General features: G+C 37.9%; 1 non-coding gene across 1 annotated transcript; it reads left to right on the top strand.

Moving 5' to 3' along the window:
* Positions 1 to 11,952: 11,952 nt before the first annotated feature.
* Trnam-cau (transfer RNA methionine (anticodon CAU)) lies at positions 11,953 to 12,024 on the top strand. The gene has a single exon. It is a non-coding gene; the product is annotated as a tRNA-Met (tRNA).
* The last annotated feature ends 1,011 nt before the right edge of the window (positions 12,025 to 13,035 follow it).

The raw sequence follows: 13,035 nt of genomic DNA, 5'->3' as shown, positions 1-13,035 counted from the left end.
CTGAATTTTTTACTTGATTGCCCAATTTCTAGTAAATCTGAAGTAGGTAGTTTAGTGTTTGGATCGCCTTTGCTTTCACCTTCATTCAATGAAGTCGATAAAATTGGGATCTAACAAACTTTATAGAGATTCTAAACTAGACTAGAAGCAAAAAATAAAACAATATTTATTTATTTATATTTCACGACTTTACAGTGCAAAGTGCCAATGTGCCGTGAAACTTTCATACATACATAAACTCACGCCTATTTCCCACCGGGGTAAGCAGAGACTATAGAATTCCATTTGCTTCGATCCTGACACACTTCTCTTGCTTCCTCCACATGACTGTTACGACCAATATTTTGTATTTTATTATTATTTTTCTGTTTCGTTTACGTTTTTGTTAATAATTGTGATTTTGTGTAATATTTTTTTCCCCTACTGTGTTTGTATTGTTACTGTGGTGTCCTCTAATAATAAATACTATCTTTCTTTCTTCTTCTTCTTTCACATTCATCAATCACTTCATACACGCACGCCGGTTCAGAGTAGATCGTATTAAACCTTTTCTAAGGACATCTCCAATTTGGTCAATGTTGTGAAACTTTCATAATAATATAATAAGACATAATAGACTTAAGTATATATAAGGTAACTTAACAGTCTCTCTCTTGGGTCGGTTTCTCATATCTGAGGATCGTGGTCAGCATCAGGGTTGCGAGGATCCTTCATGCTCTCTTGGGAAAATAGAAGCAGTGGTTTCCCGTTTTTTTTTTTTAAATTTATACCGATGGTAAGGTTATACCGCCATTGCTCCGTCGCCAGAGCCTCGTCCGTTATCTAGCAGGATGCACCGCGGCGCCCAGTGGACACCGCCGCCAGCGACTCATAACGAAGCACCGACGCGCGCAAGTGAGGTTGGCAGTTGGGCCGGATATAGGTGTTCCGTTCTTCCCTTACTCCCCAACTTAACAGTAAACAATATAAAAACATTAAATTTTCACACACATATTGTAACATAGTTACACTTTGAATCGTCAATTTTTACATAACGAACGTCTCATCCGCCTAAAACTACTGCAGCTTCTCACAACATGTATAGCCGGGGAAAAGAAGCTGCAAGAAAAACCTCGGCACAGGGCCCTAGACGTTTTTTTTTTTTAAAAAATAAAAAATAAACATAATAAACATATATATTTAAAGTTTCACGGCGCATTGGCGCCTCTGCACTGTAAAGTCGTGAAATGTAAATAAATAAATAAATAATAATAAATTATTGGTATACAATTGAGTAGTTTAGCTGCCTAATATCATTGAAACGAAAATTCTGAATGTCAATGTGAATCTTATTGTAAAAACGTATACATTGCCCCTTAAAAGATTTAGTAATCTTATGTAATCGACTGACTTGTAAAGCAAGTTTATTTTTATTATTCCGGGTATTAACAATGTGCCGATCGCTATTTTTTGCAAAAAATCCTATATTTTTTTTACATAATAATTATATTTTTTTTGTATTGCTCGATAGCTGTAAGTAATATTATTTGTATTTATCTTTATTAATTCAAAAATTGTAAATATCAATATAACAATACGTCACAAATACAAACTTAAAAACTAGTCATTAAATAACCCGCCCCTCACTGTTCCCGGAGCAAAGGTGCCCACAACACTAGCCGCATTACCGCGTTGAATGGCAATGGCCAGCCTTTTTTTTTTACATATTATATTAAGTTTTCAAAGATATATTGTGATGCCAAAGTTAAAATACTAATTTCTTTAAATTTATTTCTAAGTGACATTTCATTCATCATCTCGCAGAACCTCAGACACCCTCGACACACATACGTCCATTCACTCAATATACAACGTATAAATGTACCGTGGTGGCCTAGTTGGAATAACGCTTGACTCCCACTGTGAGGTCGCAGGTTTGAATCCCAACACGGGCATTAACCAATGATTTTTGAATTTGTTTTCGAATTCATGGTTGAATCATAAATGGTTATCACGTGCTCAGCGGTGAAGGAAAAGATCATAAGGAAACCTGACCCTAGCCTAACATGACGGGGTCCGTTTATCTAACCTGAAGATTGGGAGGTTCAGTTTTCTGAACTTCCAACTCGCCAAGGGAAAACCAGCCCAATACATTGTATTGCTAATACATTGCAAACTGGACCTCCCAATCTTATGTATTGGGCTGGTTTTCCCTTGGCGAGTTGGGAGTTCAGAAAACTGGACCTCCCAATCTTCAGGTTAGACAAACGGACCCCGTGAAAAATAGGAGATGATGAAGGGACATTCTCCGTCGATGCCAGCTTGGAGTTAGCTTCGTTTACTTCACCCCTCCCCCCACCAGAATAATGAGCTGAATCATCTCCTTTGTATTCGTTACGATGCCACTAACACTGTGTATATCTCAGTTTAAAGAACTTTATTCTCAAAAAAAAACTATACATAGTCACTTAACATGAGAACTAGATGTTTTTACAAAAGATAGGTAAAGTGCTGTTGAGCAGGCAGAGAGAGTATGCATATAAAAACTTAACAAAAACAAGAAATACATCGCTTTGATACGTTGTTTACAAGTGTGAGTGAAGTATGACTACCTATCGCTCATCGACAAACTAGTTAAAGGAAGGGATTAGCGTTCATAAATACAGGTTGTTCATTTAGTTACTTACTTAAAATTTTACAAGATTATTCTATGGTACACATGATATGTTTACGCAGCTGGGATTTGAAGATATTTAGTGACGTAGTATTTTTTATGTAAAATGGTAACTTATTATAAAGATGAGCTCCCTCAAAACGTACAGTTTTCCTGCCGTAGTTGGTTCTTATTTTAGGTAATATCTACTTATATACGAAGTGGTATTTTTTTGTTTTCATAGCACTTGTGCTTAGGAAAACCCATAAAGAACCTTAATGACGATACATAGATCGAAAGAATTTCGCATGGACCGGAGGACCCGGTGGTGTAATGGTTAACAAGCTCGTCCCGGCTTGACAAGAGCTGCGAGTTCAAGTGCCGTCCGAGTCGGATATTTGTTCCACTTCATTTTCTCTTTAACAAAGTGGTACTCTGACGTGGTACCTACCAAGCTATGTCCATCTACGGTCTAGACGTGTAAAAACCCACGGGAGCGTGCCAAAACACCGGATACAGGTCCGATAGCCGTATCTTAATAGCCTGAGTTCCATTGTAATATAATACTTCACACGAGATAGTGAACTCGAATAAATTCGGTGGTCGACGGTCGGTGCCCACTTCCTGGCGTTACCGGCTTTTATTTTTGCCAACCGTACTTTGTAGGGTTTTACTCAGCCGGTTTTGGCATGGTTTCGTGGTGAGGATGAGCGAGTGATAAACATTTATAACAAAACAACATATAAGCTCACGATCTTCTTCTATCGTGTGGATTGTGGGGTGAATTACCAACCCCATCAACCCTGGTGTCAGGGTTATTACTGAGCCGCCATAGGCCCCTGACACGACTCATGTAACGACTACGTACTTACATCAGTAAGTAATAACCGGGACCAACGTGCCTTCCGAAGCTCGGATCTTTTTACTTTTTGGATAATCAGGTGATCAGCCTGTAATCCTAACCAAACTAGCGATCAAAAAGTGATTTTTGTGATTTGTCCCCACCGAGATTCAAACCCGGGACCTCTGGATCGTGAGCACAACGCTCAGCCACTGGACCACGGAGCTTACGGTTATATCCCAATTGGGGTAGTCAGAGGTACATAGGTATATCGATAAATGAACAAACCCACGCCTCAACGAGCTTCCTCTAGACCAAAGTGGTGGTGAACAGTATCGCCATCCATAGTGGTCGAGCTAGGAAGCTTTGCTCTTGGTTTGCAGTTGACATTAAGGTGATGTGCTGTGCCCAGGAATGTTCACATTTTGGGAACGTTCCTTCTCCTTTGGGAAAGTATCATCACCGCTGAGCACATCATCATCTCCCTGGCATTATCTCGTGCTTCACAGGATCCGTTTATCTAACCTGAAGATTTGACAGGTCCGGTTTTTTACAGAAGCGACTGCCTGTCTGACCTTCCCCGCGAAGGAAAACCAGCCCAATACAGATTAGGTCACATACCTCCGAAAATTACATTTCTCGGGAATGTGGGTTTCCTCACGATGTTTTCCTTCACCGCTGAGCACGTGATAAGCATCATGATCCAAACGTGAATTCGAAAACAAATTCGACAATCATTGGTTTAGGCCTACGTACGGCCTGGTTTGAGAATTACGTATATAAGGGTAGTATACAGGATGTTAGTGACATCGTAACGAAAACTTTGAGGGGTGATTGAGGCCATGATTCTGAGATGATATCAAGTAGAATTTTCCGTTGCAAAAGTATGGAATTGAAAATAATTAAAAAAAACACAAAAAAATTCAGGAATATTCAGACTGAAAATTCCACTTGATATCAACTCAGAATCATGATCTGAACCATCCCCCTCAGTGTTCGTTACGGTGTCACTAACACCCATACCTACTTGTATGGCTACCGTATGTATTTGTGTGGGGTGTAAGTGACATCATAACGAATACTGAGGGGGATGATTCAGCTGATTATTCTGAGTTAATATCAAGTGGAATTTTCCATCGCAAAAGTATAGAATTGAAAATAATTTAAAAAAAAACTAAAAAATATCATGAATTTTGTGACGAAAAATTCCACTTGATATTAACTCAGAATCATGGTCTGAATCATCCCCCTGAGTATTTGTTACGATGTCACTAACACCCTGTATTAAATGCTTCAAACCACGCGCCGAAAGATCCTAGCCCCTGTGTTAGCGTAGACAAACATATTGACATTTACCGGAATGACTGTTTAATGGGGGGTACATCGTTCTATGCTTCCCAAAGGTATAGTAATCTTCATCATTAATTTGCTATTACGATGCGAACTTTATACACCCACGTAGTTTATTGCTGACCCAGTTATACAGTTTAAAATTTAGCTTTAATACCACCGAGGTATTTGGGGTGGTATTAGGATATCTTTAGAATTTTAGGGTGTATTATGTAAAGGGAATACGAGCAATTCATCTAAGAGCGCATATAAAAGTAACTGCGCAATGCAAACTTTAATGTCAAATACCAATATTGCTTTCTTAGATGAATGGCTTCGATGTGGCCATTTTGACACCCCAGATAACCCAAGGCGGTTAAGAAATGGTGGCCAAGGGATGCGATATCGAGCCAGACTACAAGCCCGATGGAAGCAATGGATGAGTCTTCAACAGAAACGGAAAGGATGGCGTGAAAGAGCGGAAGCTTATACCCAGCAGTGGGTGGAGACAGGCTCAATAGATAGAATTATAAACAATATCACAGAATACAAAAGGTCGACTTTTAATATGTTTATTCTTAAAAGTTTGGCGCCTTCGCATTTTACTGTTCTCTGATTACAATTCCACGAGAAACTGAAAATTCTGACATCGCATACATTCCGAATGAATCCGTGTTTTCAGCTTCAATAGGTATAAATTAACCTTTGACTTCAAAGGGTATTCATTACAAGTTATGTGAGTTACGCGAAAGCTCTGAAGTTTTCATATTAAAACACACACACACACACTTACACACACACGTAAGTCACATTTCGGACGAATACATTTTTATTAACAACGTAATTAGTAATTATTTTTAATATTCGAAAAGAATAACAAGTATAAGTACTTAAACGTGACTTAAACAAAACGAACTGTCATAAAATAAAAAGATATGACATCTCCACGATTGCTTTTATTACCAACATTCAAATGTTATTGGCACACTAGCGCCACTAATGAAAATTAAAAAAGGAACGCGGGCAAAGACACTGGCCATTCAGCCAAGACGTTTAAAAAAACGTTTGCAAAAATTGCGGAAATGTCATTTCCGTCTGAATAGCTCAAATGAGCTGGCAACTTCACAGGCATCACTTCGGTTGGTCTTTTACAAAATAAAAAATAAAAATTTGAACAAAATTTTATTACGTACACACTTAAGATCCCTGTCGCCTGAACATATTTATTTGTAATTTAAACGATCGGTTTCCGTAGTCCAGTGGTTGAGCGTTAGGTTCACGATCCGGAGGTCCCGGGTCCGAATCCCTACATATTCCAAAAATAAAAATATGTACTACTTAGTTGTTACATGACTCAGGTCAGGGACCTTTGGTGGCTCAATAATAACTCTGACACAGGGTTGATGAGGTTAGTAAGCCACCTCACTACTGCACTGGAAGAAGAAGATTTAAGCGATTTTTTTGAAGTTTCTGGCAGACCGGGAGTTGGCAGCATTTTGCTCAGAGACTTGGCCTGGCCGTTCAAAATTGGGAAAGGATGTCAGCATTTAAGGTGCTGGATGACCTTTTTTATTTATTATAGCATGTGTTGGATTAAGTTAATTGGAGATGTACTTAGAAAACGTTAAATAAGAAAAGAGTAAAAGAAGACAAAGAAAGAGAAAAAAAGAGAAAAAGAAAGAAAAGAGTTTTGAGTTTTGTTTTGTTTAAAGAGTTTTGTATTGTATTGGCAAATGTGGAGGAAACAAGAGAAGTGTGTCAGGATCAAAGCAAATGTAATTCTATAGTCTTTGCTTACCCTGGCGGGGTAAGTTTATGTATGTTTGTATGTAGGTATGTTTGTTTAGGTTAAAAAAAAAACAGTTATAAACTAGGCTAGCTCGAATAATCTTTTACAAACTTTTTGCATCGCGCGGGTGGCGGGTTGAAACGTCAAAAACAATAGAACTTTATGTTGGTAATTAAAGTTAATGGCGAGGAAATTAGGTAGGTGCGCTGGCAACACCGGGCGTTCTTTTCAAAGGATTCCGCTTTGATATTGTAAATATCGAGATGGAATGAAAGCGGCTATGTTTTGGTGTTGGTGTTATTACCTGAAAAGATTGTTCAAAACAGAACGGTACCTCGGTCACGCGTAGGTATTCAGTTCATTTCGCGTTGGATGTGTGTACAGTCGTGAGCAATATCTTGTACCCACGTTAGAACCCTGTCGCACTATCATATTTGACATTTAATGACACTTACGGTTTAATTTGTCAAAAAAGTAATGTGACATGGTTTCAAAGTGTACAAAATATTAGTACTCGTGACCGTACCTTTGACTAGCCCAATTGAAAATATTATATATATTGAAAATATTATAGTCCTTCATAAATTCACGCCTACGTTTGGAAGGGGGGGAGGCATGGAGAAGTCTTGAGCTTATTTAACACAATCGTGTGCCCAGATGTCCGCAATCTGCGAGGATCTTTCCCAACAAGGTTGGCTACTTGAACGTCGGAACTGAAGCAGACGGCGCGCCTTAACCGAAACCGGCTGGATCACATAATTTGCAAACAGAACAAAAATATACTAAATATCGTTATATTTAGTGTATTTTTCTCCCAGGTGACAACCCTCAGTGCTTCCCATTAGTCAACAGCCTCCGTGGTCTAGTGGTGGCGTTGGGCTCACGATTTGGAGGTCCGGGTTCGATGCCAGATGGGGACACTTTGTGAGACTGTCATTTGTTTGGTAAGGGCATTTGAATTTGAATTTACAGACAGGCAATAACAGCCTCCGTGGTCTAGTGGTTAAAGCGTTAGGCTCACGATCTGGAGGTCCGGGTTCGATTCCCGATGGGGACATTGTCGAAATCACTTTGTGAGACTGTCCTTTGTTTGGTAAGGACTTTCATAATCATAATTTATTGCAGGTCACACTTTTACATTGGTGGTAGGTATAAGATATAGTAGGTACATTGTGACACCCTGATAGGGCACAGCAACTTAAGTATAACATTTATTAAGTATTATGTTCATCTGTACAATGAGCTATAAATAACTATAACTAATTATATTTATATTCAAATTCAAAATTCAAAAAATATCTTTATTCAGTAGGTAACATAGTTACACTTTGAATCGTCAATTTTTACAAAACGAACGTCTCATCCGCCTAAAACTACCGCAGCTTCTCACAACCTGTATGGCCGGGGAAAAGAAGCTGCAAGAAAAACCTCGGCACAGGGCCCTAGACGTTCTTTAAAAAAATAAAAATAAACATAAAATATTGGTATACAATTGAGTAATTTAGCTGCCTAATATCAGTTCTCAGACAGTTAATCCCATGTATTCATATCTTCTAAATAATCACTAACTTTATAATAACCTTTTTTGGAAAGTTTTTGTTTAACTACTGTCTTAAAGCAGTTGAAAGGCAAATTCTGAATGTCAATGGGAATCTTATTGTAAAAACGTATACATTGCCCCTTAAAAGATTTAGTAATCTTGTGTAATCGACTGACTTGTAAAGCAAGTTTATTTTTATTCCGGGTATTAACAATGTGCCGATCGCTATTTTTTGCAAATAATCCTATATTTATATTTATACAATTTATTTAACATATAACATACTTACAAATAATAATAACGTATGGTATTTCATATTATAATAAAATCAAAATGTATCAACTAGTTACATTATTAACTAGTATAATTTTTACCTTTATGGTAAAAAAGGCTTGAATCACCTGATCGTCCGAAAAAGTACGATGATTTCGTGCTTCAAAGGGCACGTTAAGCCTTTAGTCCCGGCTATTAGCCGTAAAATACCTTCGGCAACCCACAGTGGAGCAGCGTGATGGAGTATGCTCCATACCCCCTCCGGTTGATTGAGGGGAGTCCTGTGTCCAGCAGTGGGACGTGTATAGGCTGTTTATGTTATCAATTCAGAATCATGGTCTGAATCATCTTTCAAAGTTTTCATTACAATGTTACTAACTCCCTGCCCTGTATATAAATACACAAAGTACAACATTCCAATGCTCAAATTTGAAATTAAAACAGCACCTAACATGCATAATAAAAAGTACGTAAAATTATACCTGGAAGCCTAAAACTTTAACGACTTAGCTCAAATCTCCATGGGCGATAAAATTAAAAAAAAAATATGACAAATGTCCCAAACACGCTTGGACAAAGTAAGGTTGTAAACGCGATCTAGGACTTAAGAAATACCAGCTCAGACTATTCCGCAAAACCTAGAGCGGGACCACTATAAAAGTTCATGCAACCTCATTTTTTCTTAGTGATGTGTTTATTTACTACTTCTTAACACCATTTTATCCGTATTTTTCAAATACTTTCAAAGTAAAGTTAGGTAAACTGCGGCATTCGGTCACATTTGAAAAATACAACGGTATGACGTCATCAAAAAGTATTAATTTTATAGTTTATATTTAATTTATGTTTCATTAATGATGTATTATTGAGGAGCTCGGTGGCGCAGCGGTAAACGCGCTCGGTCTGCGATTGTTGAAGTTAAGCAACTTTCGCAAAGGCCGGTCATAGGATGGGTGACCACAAAAAAAAGTTTTCATCTCCAGCTCCTCTGTGCTTACGAAGCCGTTGGTCTCGGCTGCATTAGCAGTCTTTATTTATTTATTAATTACTACTACATCATATACAGGGTGTTAATGACATCGTAACGAATACTCAGAGGGATGATTCAGACCATGATTCTGAGTTAACATCAAGTGGAATTTTCCGTCGCAAAATTCATGTTATTTTTTTAGTTTTTGTAAATTATTTTCAATTCTATACTTGCGATGGAAAATTCCACTTGATATTAACTCAGAATAATTAGCTGAATCATCCCTCTCAGTATTCGTTACGATGTCACTTACACTCCATACAAGTACATACAGTAGCCATACAAGTAGGTATGGGTGTTAGTGACACTGTAACGAATACTGAAGGGGATGATTCAGACCATGATTCTGAGTCGATATCAAGTGGAATTTCCTGTCGGAGAAGTCATGAAAATTTTAGAGCTTATTTAAATTATTTTCCGTTCCATACTTTTGCGACGGAAAATTCCACTTGATATCAACTCAGAATCATGGCCTGAATCATCCCTCAAAGTTTTCGTTACGATGTCACTAACACCTGTATATTATATAAAACATTAACAACTAAGACAATTACTAAAATTAAGACTTATATATATGGCAATTACAGTGTACGTGTAGTGTGCATCTACAAATTAGTAATTAAATTAACAAAGCAGTCTCTATTTACCCTTAACTGACAAATATGACAAATAGTCGTTAATAACCATCAATCCGCACTGGGCCCGCGTGATGGTTTAAGGCCCGATCTCCCTATCCATCCATAGGGAAGGCCCGTGCCCCAGCAGCGGGGACGTTAATGGGCTGATGATGATGATGCTGAGTAATTTTAAAAATAATGTAAGTAATTGCATCTCTTTAATGAAAATCTAATCGACTTGTGTTCATATTTTGAAATGTACATTAATTACATGAAAATAATTTAAAAAAGAAAAATGAATGAATGAATGACCCGGGCGAATAAAATAGGCATCTCGCTGATATGCAATCCGATTGACGTGTGATGTCAACTTAATTCTGTCGAGTTATTGGCCAACATACAATTTCTGCTTAAAATTGACGTATGTTTCATAAGTTTTATGCCTGTTGATTACCCGTCCCTTTCCTTTTCGGCGGATAAGAAAATGATAAGTATAACTTGAAGTAAAATTAGACGGTGTGTACTGGAGTACACACCAACCTGTTTAGTACACACCTTTTTTTTAATGCTGATTCCAATCAGCATATTAATTAGTTTTCAATTTGAATGATGTTATGACCCTGAAGATCGTCGCGGTGTAAATTTGGATACCAGGAAATTCCAAGTATTTTCATTTCAGATACGAAATCCCCATAGCCCCAACCCTATTTCATTTCTTTTTTTGTAATGCACAGGCATTTTATGTGTTTGCATAGAAAGGGTTGGCATAGCGCGGCGTGCACAGTGTTAATTTATTATTTACTACGCCAGTGTCACGCGACTTTATACCTATTTCACGAATAAACTCTTTTTGAAAGTGCACTATTTTGTTTTGATGCAATTAGGGTGCGGTTTCGTATAAGTTAAACGTACTTATTACTTATACTGACTATGTTATGACTATGTTTCCTGGACTTTATGGATTTAGAGTCTTCATGGTATTCAGTAAATAAATACTTTACTTACTTTTGTTAGTTTGAATTTAGAATATAAAATATAATAGAAATCGTTCATAAAATAAAAATAAATATTACAATGTTCATAATAAAACATTCAAATAAATTAAAATAATAAATAAAAACAAATCAAATAACAAAATAATAAATATTATTTTATTTCATTTAAAATTATAACAAAATAATAATAAAACAAATATGATTTGGAAAGTGGATGTATGTATAATGAATTTAAGCTGAAAGCAGACCACAATTCTCCCAACGACCCGAATACTCCCGACGACCCTATTACTCTAGCCATAGAGGCAGCCAATCAGCTCGCGACACCTAACACTTCAGGACCCCGATACTGACCCCGCCGGCGTGGTCGACGACTTCCTTCAATCAGCGCTTATCGCTATCGACCCACTCACTAGCGTCGATTAATTCTTTCAAATATTTTTCTTCTCAGACGACGCTTTGAGCCGAGGTTCGCGCCCAACTGGGCACCCTCAGGTAGTAGGTAACAGGGTACCCCCCGGGGTACCCGGGCTGCGGCAAATCTACAATAAGTCACGTCAAAAAAAAGTGACCATAATTCTTCCACATCATACGCGCTGCTATTTTTTTTAATCCTGACGTTTTGCCGCTTATGATAATGATTTGACCGGACCAAGAATGCGTTGTCAGAGTTTTCATTTTACCATGGAATTATACTCACTATTATTACTGGAAAGCTGTCGATTTTTTTGTAAGAAAAAAATCTGATGACGTCATCAGAAGAAATAATCACGTAATGCCACTAGATGGTTGTGCTACATCGTTATGAAATGAATAAACCTAACTAGTTATTTTCAGATTAGGATAAAAACGATGTTAACCCGTAGCCTCTCTAAGCAACGAACTATTTCACACGTCGCAGACATCAGCAGAGTGGCGCAGTGGAAGCGTGCTGGGCCCATAACCCAGAGGTCCGTGGATCGAAACCACGCTCTGCTAGATGTGTAACTTTTTACCTTTTTTTTAGAAATTTTTAGGATAATATCTTTAAAGACGTACAACAACTTATTTTTAGATATCTTTCGCTCATAAAACGCGATTAAGAGCGACGACCTATGATTTACGATGTGATAATGAGTTGCCTATTGCTTATTTGGAGGAGGTACCTAGTTATCTATACCTATATTATGTATTGTAAGCGTGGTGTGTGTTTTGTGAGGGTATTACTCTTTCAATATCTCCTATACCCAAAGGTTGCCTGGAAGAGATTTCTAATCAGCAATAAGGCAGTTTGATTTACTAATTTGGATTCTATGTTGTTTTCTAATGTGTGCATTTCTTGTGTGTGCAAAGTATTTGGGGAGTTATTTTAAAAAGAGATCCAACCTCACTAAAATCCATCATCTCCCTAGAGTTATCCCGTTTTTCACAGGGTCCGCTTACCTAACCTGAAGATTTGACAGGTCCGGTTTTTTACAGAAGCGACGGCCTGTCTGGCCTTTCAACCCGCGAAGGGAAAGCCAGCCCAATACAGGTTAGGTCACATACCTCCGAATGTGGGTTTCCTCACGATGTTTTCCTTCACCTCTACCGCTGAGCGCTGAGCACGTGATTTAAGATCCAAACATGAATTCGAAAACAAATTCGACAATCATTGGTTTATGCCTGTACTGGATTCGAACCTGCGACCACAAAGTGAGAGGCAAGTGTCCTACCAACTGGGCTACCACGGCTTCGATATTCTGACTTTATATAAAGTCGAAGTTTCAGTTCCATACATTTGCAACGAAAAATTCCACTTGATATCACCTCAGAAATATGAACATTTTTCTTGAGTCCACTGTGCTAGATTCGAACCAGCGACCTCAAAGTGAGAGGCAAGCGTTCTACCAACTGGGCTACCACAGCTCCCACATTAAAATCCACTTTCCATGATGTTATGGCCGACATTCGAATAAAACAACAACAAAATGGCAATCAAATAATAGCGCAATGGCACTCAACAATCCT

Source organism: Pectinophora gossypiella, chromosome 17 (assembly GCF_024362695.1).
Source record: "Pectinophora gossypiella chromosome 17, ilPecGoss1.1, whole genome shotgun sequence".
NCBI lineage: Eukaryota > Metazoa > Arthropoda > Insecta > Lepidoptera > Gelechiidae > Pectinophora > Pectinophora gossypiella.
Note: the sequence above shows the minus strand (reverse complement) of the source record. Positions and strands in the feature narration are given on the sequence as shown.